The sequence below is a fragment of the Chrysochloris asiatica genome, unplaced genomic scaffold (assembly GCF_000296735.1).
Source record: "Chrysochloris asiatica unplaced genomic scaffold, ChrAsi1.0 scaffold00079, whole genome shotgun sequence".
NCBI classification, from domain to species: Eukaryota; Metazoa; Chordata; class Mammalia; order Afrosoricida; family Chrysochloridae; genus Chrysochloris; species Chrysochloris asiatica.
In genome coordinates this window covers 9,427,235-9,443,999 of record NW_006408597.1, presented here as the reverse complement: position 1 = coordinate 9,443,999, position 16,765 = coordinate 9,427,235, and the positions used below count along the sequence as shown (strand labels likewise).

Genomic DNA, 16,765 nt, shown 5'->3' with positions numbered 1-16,765 from the left:
GAAGAAAGAGCCATGTACGAGTTCATACCATGAGCCAGACTCATAGACACATTATAAAAGTCATATTCAACCTGCCTGCATTTTATCAAACCATGAATCATTTCTGCACTGACCCCCCAAGACTCTTGTGCTATGGCCAGGAAGCATTTCAAGTCCGTGACTATCAAGTGCCATGAATAACAGAGAATGCAAGAAAAGCACTTTCTAAATCAAATCTGTACTCTTGAAAATAAACACATTTCGAAATGACATAATTATAACAATATGCCACACTTGGTTTGAAAGTTAATATAACAGTAAGGTTAAAAAAAAAATGTAACAAGAAGGAAATATAAACAAAAATGACGTCATATTGTTCTGTAGCAGTTTTTGCCTGGATGCATTTAGGATAATTAGTATACCATAAGGCAGTAGACAAAGAAAAAAACAAAGTAGAAGTCCTCAAAGACATTAAAACTGTAGAAAACATCATTGTTGTTGTTGTTGTTGTTGTAGTGAAGTGCTGTGGAGTCAGTTTCAACTCATAGCGACCCTGTATAGGGTTTCCAAGGAGTGGTTGGTGAGCTTGAACCACTGACCTTATGATTCAAACAGACCTTGCAGTCCAGCATATTAACCCACAGTGCCACATCAGGACTCCAGAATACATTGAACTCAAAATAACTCAAACATGTACAGCTAATCTCAGTCAGAGAGAGCATCAAAACACCCAAAGCCAATGTAAGGGTTTACTTCTGACTTTCAAGTCTATTCCATTGATGTATTTCTATCTCATGCCAATAGTATCACACTGTTTGGGTTAGTGTATGATTGTAATATATTTTGAAAGTGAGAAGTATGTGTTCATACAACTTTGTTCTTTTTTTTTTTTTTTTCCATTTTAAGGTTGTTTTGACTATTGTGGGTCCCTTGTATTTCCAGATGAATTTTAAGGCAGCTTGGTTTTGATAGGGATTTGTTGACTCTCTACATCAAACTATAAGTCTTCTAATACGTGAACATCAATGTCTTCACATTTATTTAGACCTTCTTTAATTTCTTTCAACGATGTTTTAAATTTTCAGTGTACAAGTCTTGCACTTTTTTTTTTGCTAAATTCCTTAGGATTTTAAATTTTTTGATGCTAACAGTATTAAGTTTTAGTGTCTAACATAGATTTCTTGAAGTACCAAGGCTAAAAGGGAATCATTATTTATGCACTTCATGTCCTATGCTCTACCCGTTGGCCTGACTATAACCACAGTAAAGAATGTTCACATTAATCCTGCATATTTATAAAATACCTTTTATAAGTGAGGGCAATGGCACTGATCTATCATGAGGCAATAGAATGGAGCACTAAGAACTAGAATCAACCAACAGGTTAGAACTAAAACTTACCGGCATACACATCATGGAACAGGTGTGGGGAATACCCAGCCCGTGAAATCATTTGGTCTGGCTCTGCCAAGACAACCCAGTTCCAGTCATTACACTGGTGGTGATGGTTACGTACCGCAGAATCAGTTCCGACTATGGCAGTCTTGTATAAGAGTTTCCAAGGCTGTATCTTTCTCCCATGGAACAGCTGGTAGTTTCAAACTACTGACACTGAGGCTAGCAGCCCGATTCGTAACCACTGCACTACCAGAGCTCCCTAGTCATTACACTGTTGTTGTTAAATGCTGTCGAGTTCATTCCGACCCATAGCGACCCTGTATAGGGTTCCGAGGAGCAGCTGGTGAGCTTGAAGCGCAGACCTTGCAGTTCAACAACCGGCTTTGCAGTCTGGCGCATTAATCCACAGCGCCACACCAGGATTTCACAGTCATTACATTGTTGTTGTTGTTAAGTGCCGTTGTGATTCTGACCCATTGCAACCCCATATAGGGTTTCCAAGAAGTAGCAAGTGAGCTTGAACCACCGACCTTGCAGTTCAAACGACCTTGCTGTCTGACGCATTAGCCCATAGCACCACACCAGGACTCCAGGGGGAGTTAATTAAATGTCTAACCAAACATAGCAAGCTAATTAATTTCTAAGTTGATGATTTTGCATGACCCATGAATGATGTTGTAAATATCCAAATGACCCTTGGCAGAAAAAAAGGTTCCCTACTCCTGTCATAGGATTACAAGGAATTTCCTTTCCTTATCTAGTCTCAGCTTTCCCATCTACAAAATTAAGGCCATAATAGCTGCCTTTCAGGTCTTGGTGTGGATTAGAAACAACCACATGAAACATAAGCTCCTGAAAGGCCAGGACTCTGTCTCGTTCACTGTCGTATCACTGGCAACCAGATCAATGCCTGGAGCATAGTAGGTACTCAATAAATAGGTGTTACATGAAATTAAAATATATATATATATATATAATGTAATATCTAGCAAAAATAAAGATTCAATAAGTGACAATAATAGTCATCATCACAATTGTAAAACTTTAGCATAAATAACCTAATTCTCCAACGCAATAATAAGCCAATTGAATTACACCAGTACCATAACCTAAATGGACTGTAAATAAAAATAAATTTTGTCAGAAGTAATACAAATCTGGAGTCCTGGTGTGGTGCTGTGGGTTAATGCTCTGGACTGCAAAATCAGTTTGAACCACAAGGTCAGGGTTCAAGCTCACTAGCCACTCCTCAGAAACCCTATTCAGGGTCGCTACAGGTCAGAACTGAGTCAACAACACTTAACAACAACAATGAAAATCTGATAAGACCCAAAAAGAACTTTCACAATTCCAATGAGGCACAAATATTGCAATTAATTTGGGCTTATTTGGTGTTGTTAAATTTAGAAGAGTCTAGAAAACATAGTGTCAGAAATAGAGAAATGTTCATGGCTTTGAGCAACTAGAAATAAAATACTCACCATATCCATATTGTTGTTGTTGTTAATTACTGTCTATAGTAGACTGATTATAATAAAAATTACATTAACAATGTGGGGATACTTCAAATTTTCAAAAGTAGAATGGAATGTCCACTAGGCTCTTACTTTTCTGAAAAATTCCTTTTTCTTGTTGTTATAGTTAAGTGCCAATGAGTCAGTTCCAACTTATAGTATGTAGGGTTTCTAAGGAGCAGCTGGTAGATTTGAACTGCTGACCTTGTGGTTCACAGTCCAGTGCTTTTCATATAGCACCACACCAGGAGTCTGCAAAACTCCTTAAGTTCATTTGAAACATAAAAAAGAAGAAAAAAATAGGTGAGAACAGAAAACAAAACAAGAATCCTTCAATATGCCGGGCTAGAAACATCTAGTTTCTGGCTTCTAATAGATCCTCAAGTTTCATAGAAGAATCTATAAAAAGAGGAAAAAAGAGCAAAAAAACTATACCAAAACCAAATCCAAGTCCAGTTGCCATGCAGTCTTTCAAAATGCCTTCTGATATTTGAACAGACTTTTTTTTTTTCATTTCCTGTAGTTTTATTTTCTAAAAAGATTTAGCGGGAGCTACCATTTTGTACTTAAGGCATGAAGACTCGAAACACTCAGCACTAGTCATTACTAGCTAATTGGTTTACAAAACAATTCTCTTTCCACCTATATTTCATGTCCATATTTGTAATCAAAGGAAGATGATTCTCGAAAATGTCAGAGATAGGATAAATAAATAATTAGATCTCTGAGAAGATCCAGAAAGTAAAAGCTATGCTAACATTGTTAAATCTGTGTTCCTATGTTCTTAAAGACTTTGTATTTTTAATAGAAAAAAGTAGTTGTCTTTTTTGATGAGCAAGATTTAAAAGACCAGTCCTGGTGTGGCACTGTGGGTTAATGTGCTGAACTGCAAAGTTGGTTTGAACCACAAAGCTCATCAGCCGCTCCTAGGAAACCCAATACAGGGTCACTTGGGTCGGAACTGCCTCTCTGGCACTTAACAACACAATTTAAAACTTGTTTATGATTGTTGTTGTTGTTGTTGTTAAGTGCCATTGAGTCGGGTCCGACCCATAGCGACCCTGTACAGGGTTTCCGAGGGTGTAAATCTTTACGGGAGTAGAAAGCCTCATCTTTCTCCTGTGGAGCGGCTGGTAGTTTCGAACCGCTGACCTTAAGGTTCGCTGCCCGATTCGTAACCACTACGCTACCAGAGCTCCTTTGTTTATGATTACAAATAATAAATTAAAGTTAAATAAAATACTTAAGTTTGAAATGAAAATCAAAGTGTTTTATTGGCAAACATTTTGTAATGATTTGAAAATCTTCCTTTTCAAAAAAATTATAAAAGCAATCCATTTATTTTTAAAGAATGCAGAGACTTAGCCAAAAAAATTGTAATTAGCAAAAAAGAATATAAAATAAATGCAAAATTCCCCCTCCCTTACCCACAGTCCTAATCCCCAAAAGACACCAGTGTCAACTATTCCTTTCTTATTGACATCCTGAAATTTTCCATGCATAGACAAATGTAACCAACACATAGACACAAAAGAAATTCACCTCAACTATTGAGAAATATTAGCTTCCTCTTTAATACAAAATAAAATTATGTACACAACTAATGTTTTTATTATTATCAGGATATGACTATAACAATTAGAGAAGCTTGAGCTTGAAGCAACGTTGGAGAAGATTCACCATTTCGCTAAGGAGCCCTTGTAGTGTAGTGGAATGTATGCTAGGCTACTAACCCCCAAGGTCAGTAGCTGGAATCTATCAGTTACTCTGAGGGAGAAAGATGAGGCTTTCTGCTCTTACAAAGGTTTACAGCCTTAGAAACCCTATACAGGGTCACTATGAGTTGGAACTGACTCAGTGGTACACAACCACCACCAATCCCCTTGTTTTACAGTTTATGAACAGACACTGAGTCAATTAGATAACCTGCCCAAAGTTCATGGGACCTATTCCCACCTCTTACAACTTGGAAATCCTAAGGCTTTGGTTCTTTGCATGATTTAAAAAATAACAATGTCTCTTAATGGAGTCCTAAAGTGGTGTTATGGGTTAATGCATTGGATTGTAAGGCTAGTTTGAACCTCAAGGTTGGTGGTTCAAACTCGTCAGTAGTTCCTTGGAAACACTATACAGGGTCACTATGAGTCAGAACCAACTTGAAGGCACGTAACAACAACAAGTGGAGTCCTGATGTGGCACTGCAGGTTAACAAGGTTGGTATGAACAGCAAGGTCAGCAGTTAAAACTCACCAGTTGCTTCTCAGAACCCTATACAGGGTCACTATGAGTTGAAACCTATTTGACAGCCCCTACCTAAAACTGTCTCCTAATACTCTTCAGAAGTCCTGGTGTGTCACTGTAGGATAAACTTTGGACCGTTAACTGCACGGTTGTTGGTTCAAACCCACCAGCCACTCCTCGGAAACCCTATACAAGTTTGCTATTTATTAGTCGGAACCAACTCAATGGCACTTAACAACAATAGACCTAACTGAGCTGGCAGTTTTTTGGCTCTTGTCAAGATTTACAACCTATATAGGATCACTATGACTCAAAATCAACTGGACGAGAGCAGGAAGTTTGATTTAGGATATGTTTAAAAGACCTCAGAACATCTTTCTCAACAGAAAGAAAGAAATACACCTCTGAAATTTAGTTTAAAGGAAAGAAGTTGCAAACTATTCAAATCTTTTCCATGTTTCAACACCCCTCCTGCACAAGGTATTTTATTTCATTTCAATTCAAAACAACAGTACTGACCCCTAGGCCGACTGAACCACTATATTCACATCTGTAGCTTTAAGTAAACAAGTCAAAATAAAGTGTAAACTTTTATGAATTTAGCTAACTCCTAATGCAAACACAAGTAAGATGATGGAGTTGATTTTCTCAGGTGAGTACTAAAGAATTCAGCAAACTAACAAGCCCCAAACTATACCCTGCATATATTGGGGATCTCTCTAAGAAGCTCAAGAGGACAAGTTCTTGGTTCCATTAAAAGTGAATGAACTCTATCGTGAATTTCTTGTAATCCACTTACAAGAATCATGTGGGCCAATATTCACCTAACTGGTATGTGAGCAGAGACATGATGTCAACAGCATCTAGAGATAACCTGTTCCAAAGCCACTGTGTTCAGCGATGCTCAATAGTGATGAAAAGGGCTTGACTGGATAGCTGCTAGTGGAGCATGCAGAGGGCAGTAAGATTAGATAACTGCCTTGTAAACTGCAGAGTTGGGTTTGGATTAGACCATGTGACCCTAGGCCTAGCTCCTAAGGGATTTGCTTCTTAGTTTACCTGCTTTTCTTTCCATGGGGCACAATAGTATTTCTTGGATTAGGGGTTCAAAGACGTTTTAAAAACAAAGGCCTTGCTCAAAGAGCATATGGTGCTTTCTCTATCCTTCTAATATAAATGAAGGCGTCCTGGTGTAGCGCTGTGGGTTAATGCACCAGACTGCAAAGTAGTTTGAATGGCAAGATCGGCAATTCAAGCTCACCAGCTGCTCCTCGGAAATCCTAGACAGGGTCGCTATGGGTCGGAACCAACTCGATGGCACTTAACAAAAAGTATAAACGAAAAAGAATCAAACCAGAACCAGTCTTTTGCCTTCCTTCACATCATTCCTAGATTCTATGGCAGTGAGGCTATCTAGTATCCATTATATAATCTTCTGCTGGTTCTTTAAACCTTTAGAATTCACACAGAAATAGAAGCTGCCCCTTAAGACTGTCCTGGCACTAACTAGTAAAACTTCTGCAGATTGTTAGCAGTAAAAATGCCAAATAAAAATCTCCCGGATACACTCTCTCACTCTGTATATGTCATTAACTTGAGTTTCTGGGATTTGTCTCCAACATAAACAAGACCAGTGTCACATTGGTAGTTACCTCAGTCCCTCTGAAAACTGTGAGTGGGCGAGTTCTATACCCTAGAACAAACAGAAGGCAGTTGGCCAGGCAAGTCACAAGCCTACTACTGACAAATGCCAAGTATCACTTCTAATAGGAAACAAAATATACTGAACCTGCAAAATGCTCTACATTTTCAAACGAGTGACTGATTATCATTTTCCTCTATAAAACATCTTCCTTTGGAGGAGTGGTTTGATTCTAATGCTATTTTTTTAAATTGTTATTATTATTATTATGTTAAATTATTCGCTAGGAGGAATACTTGAAGTTGTGAGAAGTGCTCTATAACTGGAGGAACCCCAGACTATGGCCCTCAACCATACTTTAGGTCTGGAAAGGAACTCACCTAATTTTCAGTCAAGCAGTAAATAGGTCTATACGGGAACAAGGCTAGTAAGGTCTGCTCACCATAGAATGGCCAGTCATTCAAAATCAAAAGGGTAACATTTACCTAAGGACAAAGTTGAGAAGGGAAGGGAAGGTGGGTGGAATGGAAATAAAAACCACAGGGAGGAAGTGAGATAACTGTTGTTGTATGGAGGGGATTACAGTCATTGAGATGAAACAAAGTGCACAATTTGTTGAATGTAAAACTGATGATCTTGTCTGTAAATCTTCACTCAACTCACAATAAAAGTTTATTTGCTTGTTTTTAAAGAAACTTGAGAGTAAGAACTACTTAAAAAATAATAATAATAAAGTGCTCTGTAATATATTTACCTCTTTACACTGTTGTTGTTGTTGTTGTTAAGTGCCGTCGAGTCAGTTCTGACCCATAGCGACCCTGTACAGGGTTTCCGAGGGTGTAAATCCTTACGGGAGTAGAAAGCCTCATCTTTCTCCCGCGGAACGGCTGGTAGTTTCGAACCTCTGACCTTAAGGTTCGCAGCCCGATTCGTAACCACTACGCTAATAAGAAATAGACAGCTAACCACAAGGTAGGCAGTTCAAACCTACCAGGTGCTCTGGGGAGAAAATGATACCTTTTGTTCCTGTAAAGATTTACAGCTTCAGAAACCCCAAGTAGGTCCACTGTGAGTCAGAATCAACTGGATGGCAGTGGGTGGGTGGGTCTGTGGGTCTCTGTCCTAATTGGGGCCAAGACTTCCTTAATCAACCTATCCTCTACTGAAGTCTAAAGCAGCATCTCTTCCTCAATTTGTACAAATACTTTAACTTTGCACACTAGGGAAAAGAACATGAGAAATCACACGAATGTGGAGGAAACACAAAACATTATAACAACAGTCACAGCCACCCACACTATATTCATATGAGTTACAATTTAGAATCTAAACTATTAGCACCTAGTGATCTAATGCCAACGTTGGTTTTGTTTTTCACCTTCTTGTGGCCTGTCTTTAGGTCACTACATTTTGCCTTATTACCATCATATTCTCCATGGCAGGTAGAAAAGCACAACAAATTAAAACTCAACTTGGTAATTTCCTAAATGCTCTCATAAAACATTTGACAGACAAAAGCAACGAATCCATTATGGTGACTTACATGAGAGTCTGAATTACACAGGGAATTCATTTAATTACTTTAGGACTATTTTTTTATTGTTGTTAAGTCAATAAACAGCTGTAGTTCTCTCTGTTGTATATATTACTCAACCAGATGCAGCTCAAAAGACATCCATTGCTGGCATGTGGTGACCCTGTTGGTATTTGAAACACCAATGGCATAGCTTCCAGCATCACAGCAACATACAGGACACCACAGTACAACAAACTGTTGTACTGTGTGGAATGAGCAAATAGTCTAGAATTCTCCTTCGCAGAAATACTATCCAAAATTTATTATGATCCATGCAGTCAAATGCATTAGCATAGTCAATAAAACTCAGGTAAACATCTTTCTGATATTCTCTTTTCAATGAAGATTCACTAGACTGGAAAAATGATACTCATTTCATATTTTTTTTCTGAATCCAGTTCTCTGTCAGTGTACTGCTACAACCAGGTCTTGCCACACTGCTGGCCAACCAAGTCTTCACCCGGGTTCACAGAAGTCTATTGAACATTGCAGGGCTTAGCTTGCCACCTCATTGCTGTTCTTCCCTCACTTTCCCTTTTATATTGTTCTTGATTAATAACTCCTTTGGTTTTCTGTCATTAGTGTTCAATAAGTCAAATTTGTTCTTCAGATAGTCTTTAAATTCAAATTGGATATACTTAAGTCATATTTTGGCTCTTATGGATTTGTTTTCATTTTCTTCAGTTTCAACTTGAACTTTATGGTATGAGTAATTGATGGTCTGTTTTGTAGTAGGTCTCTGGCCTTGTTCCTGTGTGTTCCATCCAGTTAGATTTATGTGGATAGATACTGTTTATGCTGTAAAAAGGCATTTTCAATGAGGAAGTCATTCTTGTTGTTGTTGTTGTTAGGTGCCATCGAGTCGGTACCAACTCATAGCAACCATAAGCACAGCAGAACAAAACACTGCCCGATCCTGGGCCAACCTCACTATTGTTGCCACGCTTGAGCCCACTGATGCTGCCACTTGGCCAATCCATCTCACCAGGGGTCTTCCTCTTTTTCTCTTACCTTCCACCTTACCAAACATGATATCCTTCTCCAGCGACTGGTCCCTCCTAACAATATGTCTGAAGTATGAGAGACGAAGTTTGGCCATCTTGGCCTCCAAGGAGTACTCTTATACTTTCAACACAGATCTGTTGGTTCTATGGGCAGCCCATGGCACTTTCTTAGTCTTGCAAAATTCTATCATGTGATCTCTGGCAACATTTCTATCACCAAGGCCATATTTTCCAACTACCAATAAAACAGGCACCATATTGAAAGTCAATGAATCTTTCCTGAAAGTAATATATACTTTCAAAAGTAAATTTCTGTGTAACAGACTAGAGTTCTTACATATTTAATAAGCAAATGAGCATCCAATATGATTTATAAAATTGATTTAAAAGCCAGTATTTTTCCTAATAAAGTAATTTGTATTTGATCATGTTCCCCTCTATACTTGAGGCCTTTGGAAATATGTGTAAGTCTCCCTCCTTTCCCATCAAATCCTCACATGTTTACATGGGCAAACTCTAATCAGAGACTGAACCAGGTCATAAGACAACAGTGGTTGATCAGGAAGAAATTCTGAAAGAACTTCCCTTAGCCTTTGAAATTTTAACTCCTGTCCAGGCACTCCCTCTCACCCCATATTCCTCTCATAAAATGTGATATTTATTTATCTTTGATTCTCTTCAAAGGTGCCTGGACAAGCCTGCCGAGTGAGCAGCCACCTTCCAAATACAATCTCTTTTCCTCAGTTGTTTGGCAGACCTAAAGGCAGAAACCAAAAACTCTTCCGCTCGATTGGGCTGTCTCAATACAGAGTATAGCCTCACCCAATTTCATCTAAGCAGAACAATAACAATACTAAGTTCCCTCTCACCACAACGGCCCTAGTGTTACTTCGTTGGATTGTCACTCTACCTGTCAGCTACCATAGAGGACAATGGATTTTCGAATTTACAGTTTTCTGAGGAATGTTCTTTCTTCTTTTTGTTTGTGAACTCTGCCTTTCCATAGCTCCTATTCTTCAAGGGGCTTATTAAAACATAATTAAAAAAAAAAAAAAATCCTGGAAGAGTGCCCAACTTACAAATGGAAATCTATGCCAGGAAGCAGATTTCAAAAATGCAGTAAGCAAGTGACAGAGGAAGGAACAGAAACCCAAAATAGGATTTTTTTTGTATGACTGAGGTAAAAAAGGGTCTAAGGAGATTTTGTTCAGGCTTAAGGACCTCTGGTAGCGTTGTTGTTGTTGTTTAGTGCCGTCGAGTCGGTTCCGACCCATAGCGAACCTGTACAGGGTTTCCGAGGGTGTAAATCCTTACAGGAGCAGAAAGCCTCATCTTTCTCCTGTGGAACAGCTGGTAGTTTTGAACCGCTGACCTTAAGGTTCGCAGCCCGATCCGTAACCACTACGCGTAGTGGTTACAAATTGGGCTTCGAACCACAAGGTCAGCGGTTCGAAACTACCAGCTGTTCCACAGGAGAAAGATGAGGCTTTCTGTTCCCGTAAAGATTTACAGCCTCGGAAACCCTGTACAGGGTCGTTATGAGTCGGAACCGACTCCACGGAACATAACAACAACAACAATAAAGCTCTGGTAGCGTAGCGGTTAGTGCACCGGGCTGCAAACTGCAAGGTCAGCAGTTCGAAACTACCAGCTGCTCCGCGGGAGAAAGATGAGGCTTTCTGCTTCCGTAAAGATTTACAGCCTCGGAAACCCTGTTCAGGGTCGCTATGGGTCGGAACCGACTCGACGGCACTTAACAACAACATTGTTATTAATAACAATAATTGTTATTGTTATTAAATGTTGAAGAGTTGGTTCCAACTCATAGCAATGCTGTATAGGGTTTTTAAACTCTGACTTTGTGGTTAGAAGTCCAATGCTTACCCTACAGTGCCATACCAGGTCTCCAGGAAAAATAAATAGGGAATGTCTTTATCTAGTTACTGTGGCGCTGTGGGCGACTATGTCAGACTGCAAAGTCATTTGAACTGCAAGGTTGGTTGGTCAAGCTCACCAGCTGCTCCTTGGAAACTCTATACAGGGTAACTGTGGGCTGGAATTGACTCGATGGCACTTAACAACGACAATATCTAGTTACAGAGTCCTGGTTTGGCACTATAGGATAATCACTGGACTGAAAACCGCAAGATCAGCAGTTCAAACTCACCAGCTGCTCCTCAGAAATTCTATATAGGGTCGCTATGAATCGGAAATGACTCCACAGCACTTAACAACAACAACAACCACCACATTGTGCTGTGAAGTCGGTTCCAATTCATACAACCCTGTATAGAGTTTCTGAGGAGCAGCTGGTGAGTTTGAACCACTGACCTTGTGGTTCAAATCAATCTTGCAGTTCAGTGCTTTATCCCACAACGGCACACCAGTTACAATCGGGTATTTTTACATCTATCAACAACCTAGGTCAAAGACATAAAAACCTGACACAGTCACACATCTTTGAGCATTGTGACTAAATATTAAATAATTTGGGAATATGGCCCCTGGACCAGTATCCTACTAATTGTTGTTGTTGTCAGGTGCCATCGAGTCAGAACCGACTCATAGTGACCCCATGCACAGCAGAACGAAACAATGTCCGATCCTGGGCCAACCTCACTACCGCTGCCACACTTGACGCCATCAATGATGCCACCTGGCTGATCCATCTCGTTGGGGGTCTCTAAACAAAAAGAATTCTGGGATTCCCCTCCCATAGAAAAGAGTAGAACAAGATAAGTAAATAGGGAAGCTAAAGGGACTTTGTTTCTATTTCAATTTTATAAGCTCTAGCAATTTTGAATTATGCTACATAATATTTAAAAAGAACAGACTTCACAACTAAGCAGCAAACAACACTGATATTTAACAGTTTTGTTCCCTGCTAAATTCACAATCTTTAGAACAGGGTCTGGGACCTAACAGTTGTTTAGGAACACCATTCCCAGTGTCCAAAACTGCCCCGCCTCTATCAGCATCACCTGCTACATGGCTCCTTGCTCACCTCATGCAGGTCTATGATCAAAAGTCTCCTCATTAGCCTTGTTGATTGTGCTATCTAGAATACCATCCTCATCATTTTCTATCTCCTTACAGCTCTTGGTTTTCCTCATAACACTTAATGCTACCTCATATGATAGTTCTACTTGCTTACTTTTTTTCTTTTTTAGAATAACAAAAAATATTTTACTAAAACATAAGATTTACGGAAGTTTCCAGACAAGCCATACAAAATGGTCACAAGCTTTTTCTTGAAGGAAGGATTCTACACTGAACAGCAAAGTCACAATGTTATTAGTGAGGGCTGTGATGTTTGTTTAATGTGTCCATTTTGGTTGAAACAATCAAGCTTGTCCATCTACAGCCTCTAAATAAAGTTAGACTTGGCTAGAGGGTATATTCTAAAGAACAATGGGTTAGCTGCTTTTAACCAATGCAATTAGATCACCATAAAAATGGGGAAAGGAGCCCATAAATTTAAAATTAAACTACCACCCCCTCAAACAAAAAAGTAAAAGAAAACACCCAGACCCCTGCAGCTAACCCTGACAACTACCTTCATTCACAGTGCTTTATATTTAAACCATGATGGGGGAGAAATGTACAAAAGCAGAGAGGAGCCACCGTTTTTAAACATTTAACAATAATCCAGATGATACTTCTTCTAGCCTCTGCTCATGCTTTACAACAGTGAATCAGGACAAGACAGATTTGCTAATGTGCATTTAATCACCAAAGGACTGAACATGTCTGAGCTTTTATTCTTTAATGTTTCTAAGACTGTGTCCATTAAATGCAAACAAAAACAGAAGACGTCTTGGCAGAACAGGAGAAGTGATGCACACTTGATGATCAAATCGATTTAAACAGTATTCATGACATAGAGCCTAGTCTACGCTCTAGCTGTTTCTATGGCTTGGTCTTCCACTGTTCTACATGATTTGCTAATGGATCATGTGGATTGGGAGCACTTAACAAAGCCTGGATGGGGAGCAGAACTGTGTGCTCTGCAGTGCTGGGGACCACTTATCTTTTAAAATATCTAAACGTGTCCTTCTCAAGTTGTCTACATGAGGGTGATCAATTTTGGTCATGAAACGTACTTTAGGAGCTGCCATTGGGTATTGTTCTGGAAGGAATAGTTCAAGTTTAAAAGTCCCTCCCTCAAAGGGGGAATCGTGGGGGCCAGCAATGACCACATGAAAATATCGGGTGTTGCTCTCAGCTGGTTCTGCTTTAATGCAGGAACCGGTTCTGCCAGCATACGCTGGGTTTCCTTAATAATCCTGCGGAGCAGCCTGGCCATCTTGTCAGATCCCAAGTTCAGCCTCTGCTCTCGTCCTCTACTTGCTTGCTTTTTAATGGTCCTCTCCTCTCCTATAATACAGGTTTGAAAAGAAAAGAAAGAAAGAAAGAAAGAAAAAGCCACTCCCATTAAGCCAATTCCAACAGATAGCAGCTTTGTATAGGGTTTCCAGGCTGGGTAAAATACTGTGCTTCATTCACTGTGGTATCACCAGCCCCTCAAACAATATGTGGCACATAGTAGAAACAGCTATTGAATGATTGTTTCCCTTGGACTACAACTCACAGATTTATTTCATAATCAATCAGTCAGTTAACATTTATTGATGACTTACTATGCTAGTAGTTAAAAACCTGTGCTGATTAAGAGAAGGGTCCAAGAGGCAGAGCCTCAGTGAGACGGTGCATAAAGGGGCACAAGGAGAAGTAGCATCTAGAGCAGGAGCCTTCTCCCAATGAGGCTTCAGTTAGGTTTTCTTCAGAGTGAACCATGTAGGAAGAACTAAAGGATGCTACCACATGATGAATTTGAGGAACTAAAAGGTCAGTTGTAAGAAATGGCAGCAGGTCAGTGTCTTGAGCAGATGGCTTTAACAAACAGAAATCTATATTTGCTCATTGTTTAGAGGCTAGAAGTCTAAATTCAGGGTGCTCATTTTAGGGAAAGGCTTTCTCTCTGTGTGAGCTCTGGAGAAAGAACCTTGTTTCTTCTGAGTATATGGCCCGAGGAAATCCTCAGCCACTCTTCCGGCATCTCAGCTTTTCTCTCTGGCTTATTTAATCTCCCTGATATCTCAAAGGAGTCCTAGTGGTGTAATGGGTTATGAATCGGGCTGCTATCTGAAAGGTCAGCAGTTTGAGTCCACCAGCCACTCCACAGGAGAAAGAGGAGGGTTTCTGCTCCAGTAAAGATTTATAACCCTGGAAACCCTATATCAGGTCACTGTGAGTCAGAATCAACTTGATGGCATAACACCACCATATCTCAATAGATGGATTCAAGGCACACCTTACACTAATCCTGACTCATTAACATAACAAAGCCAACCCATTCCCCAAAAGGATAATAATAGGCATGTTGTTGGTGTTGCTAAGTACTGTCAAGTCGGTTCCAACCCATAGCGACCCTATACAGGGTTTCTGAGGAGCAGCTGGTGAGTGAGCTTAAACTGCTGACCTTACGGCTTTGCAGTCTGGTGCATTAACCCACAACGCCACACAAGGACTCCAATAATAGGTATAGAAGTCAAAATTTCCAACATGTATTTTTGGAGGACACAATTTAATCCATACCAGTGAGATGAGAAAAAGTTCACAAGAGTTAGCAGGAGGAGTCTTGATGGCTATACTAAACTTAAGTCTTGGATGCTCGAAGGAGCTATTGAAAGGTTTAGGAGAAGTTGCAGGATCTGATTTGCATTTTAAGAATATCCCTATGGCAGCATTTTAGAGCAAGAATCAGAGGGGGCCAGGATGAAGTTCTGGCATGCTGCTGTAGGATAAGCATCAAATTGTAAGGTCAGTATGAGCCACAAGGAAGCCCAATACAACAGAGTTGTTAAGAGTGGGAACCAATTCGACAGATAATAACAACAGGATAGAGGCAAGAAGACAGATTTTTGCAGTAGTCCAGGCAGATGGAATGAAAGTAAAACAATCCATCCCTGCATCCATTCATTTCTTTCTTCAACCAAAAGTTTCGAATGCCTCTTTAGGCAAGACTATGAGCCAGGTTGAAGAATTTCTACCCAGACCTAAGGGCACTTGGAGTTAAAACATATAAGAAAATTTCACATAACTGGGGTGGTGGGTGGCTGGGGTGGGGAAGGTTCAACAAGCCTGTCCCTTGCAAAGAGGCCTCTTGGTGTTTCTTTTTGAAAACAGGCCCTTCAACCCTCAACATTCCAAACTGATACCAGGCACAAAGACCATAAAAAACACCTAACTGATAAGGGAAGACCCTGCCCTGCCTTCCCTGTTAATCTTCTTGTTACAGATACACTTCTAGTCATGGTCCCCGAGCCAGGTCCTGCCTGATTAGAGAGCATGTGCCACAAGAACCACCCTGTCCTCTGACTGACCCCGGGGCTTTCCAGAAACATAGCCACTTAGATCCATTTTAGAAACAAGGGGTCCAACATCTGGGACAAGTTCTAACCCTGCCCCCTCTTGAATAATGCAGGCCTCATTCCCATGAAAACTTAAAGATTCCCTGAATCCTTTGTTCAGGAAGGCAGAACTTTGAGAATGATCTCACTGTCTCCTGAGTTGTTAAATCCCCATGACTCTAAGTTATTCTTAACTAGAGGGCAGGTGATGAACCCCTTGGGTTCAGTAACTAAAGCACATAGAATATGCAACAGCATGGGAATGGAGAGGGGCCAGCTTAAATCTGAACTTGTCACCATCAAGTCAATTCTAACTCATAGCATAGAGAAGAACTGCTCCTGAAAGTTTCCAAGACAGTAAGTATTTACAAAACCAGACAGCCTCATCTTGTTCCTTAGAAATAGTTGGTGGGTTTGAATTGCCAACCTTGCAGTTAGCTTAACCCACTGTGCCACATGAGCTTCTTTTAAAACTGTGAAGGAGGTAAAATATAAAGAATTGGATGGTGGATCAGAAGAATTGAATATTACTACCATGAATATGGGTTGGGTGACTAGGTGCACAGTTGTATCAGCCACCAAATTAGGAAATAGAATTGGGGTAGGGGGAGTGATTTTAATTGGGAGAAACATATATGAAGTTTCAGACAATCTGAGGTACCAGTCAAGCATCTATAGAGATGTCCAGTAGGTAATGCACAGAGAGTTCATTACCCTCAAGAGAAACGGTCACTTCATCATACAGGAAGTCCCCAAAACTTCCATAAATTTCATTTGTCTGAGGCACCAAATTTCTATAGGAATTCAAATGCTTTTTATAGAAATGAAATTATACTTTTATTATAAATGTGAATGGAATATTATGCTACCCTGAAGAATAACAAGGAAGCAGCAAGCCACCGCCTAACATGGATGAACCTTGAGGACATTATGCTGAGTGAAATTAGTCAGTCACAAAAAGAGAAATACTGCATAGGACCACTACTGTAAAAGACTAA

General features: G+C 39.9%; 1 protein-coding gene and 1 pseudogene across 1 annotated transcript in view; both read right to left on the bottom strand.

Moving 5' to 3' along the window:
• RAD51B (RAD51 paralog B) overlaps window positions 1–16,765 on the bottom strand; it is a 1,006,719-nt gene that overhangs the window by 631,650 nt on the left and 358,304 nt on the right. The gene's annotated exons all lie outside the window — the stretch shown is intronic.
• Window positions 13,217–13,660, bottom strand: LOC102816238 (annotated as a pseudogene).